Source organism: Pygoscelis adeliae, unplaced genomic scaffold (assembly GCF_000699105.1).
Source record: "Pygoscelis adeliae isolate BGI_AS28 unplaced genomic scaffold, ASM69910v1 Scaffold850, whole genome shotgun sequence".
Lineage (NCBI taxonomy): Eukaryota > Metazoa > Chordata > Aves > Sphenisciformes > Spheniscidae > Pygoscelis > Pygoscelis adeliae.
Window position 1 is genome coordinate 19084 of NW_008823882.1, and position 1044 is coordinate 20127.

General features: G+C 48.1%; 1 protein-coding gene across 13 annotated transcripts in view; it reads right to left on the bottom strand.

Moving 5' to 3' along the window:
• The window catches only part of GNG7 (guanine nucleotide binding protein (G protein), gamma 7), a 60464-nt gene that overhangs the window by 16639 nt on the left and 42781 nt on the right, over positions 1 to 1044 (bottom strand). Inside the window, exon 3 of one of the 13 annotated variants that reach the window (XM_009334616.1) lies at positions 584 to 867. The exons of the other annotated variants lie outside the window; for them this stretch is intronic. The gene's annotated coding sequence lies outside the window, so the exon portion shown is untranslated. The remainder of the gene's footprint in view (positions 1 to 583; positions 868 to 1044) is intronic. 13 annotated transcript variants of the gene reach the window in all.

Genomic DNA, 1044 nt, shown 5'->3' on the forward strand with positions numbered 1-1044 from the left:
TGTTTGGTGGGAATTACATCAGAACCACAAGCTACAATATATTCATTGTATCGCTCAGCATAGCTTGCTCAAGGCTTCTTGAGAAGACAGGGAACTGGTAAATAATCGGGGTAACACAGCCGTTACGAACCTTCCCAGGACAATATGCCCCTCAGCTACCTTTTTTTTGTGTTATGGAAAAAGAAACAGGGTTTGTTCATTACACTGACTGCAGCTATTATACCTATGTGCATTCAAATCGCATTTCAAAGTAGCTAAAATTAGCCTTGCAACCACTGTTAAAGCAAACAGCAGTTTACCCTTGTTTCATTGTTTTCAGCCGGTCCGCAGCGACACTTTCAGCCGGGTATCCTGCCCCAGCAGGATCAAGCTCAAATAACCAGATGAGCAATCCCTCGAGCTGCCACGGAGGGTGTTTTCCCCCAGAACCGGCGCTGACCCAACGCCGCAGTTACAGTCAGCGGGGAGGTGGCACACAGAGACCAGACATCTGATCCCACACATGTGTGAATAAGCCTGGAAGCAGGAGTCACTGTAATTTAACATTTTATGACTTTTATATACACACACCACACACACAGACCTTTCGTTACTACTCTGCAGGCCAAACTGAAGGCAGCGTGGTCTGAAGCTGTTCCGATTACCCCTGGTGTCACTGCAGAGATGGTAATCTGGAGGCTTAGATGAGCTCATCTGATGTTTGAGGACAAGATATCCCACACTGAGGAACTCAGGCCATCTGCTCCAGCGTCACTCTTACTTGTTGACCTTCGGACCAGAATTCAAGGCTGATTTATTTCTTTCTAGGCTTTTGCCTGCACTGAAGCCGAGCAGTCCAGGGTGAAGTCTCCCCCTTCAGCCCACTTTCTGCAGCGTCAAAAATCAAAACGCTAAGCAGCATGGGTGCCCTGTAAGGCTATGGGAATTAATCCCCCCAGCCTACGGTGGGAGATGTGCTAACCACCCCTCAGGTTTTTCTGTATTGGATTCGGTTTCATTCCAGTGTCTGCACAAGGCGAGTATTTGCAACCGTCAAGCTTGGGG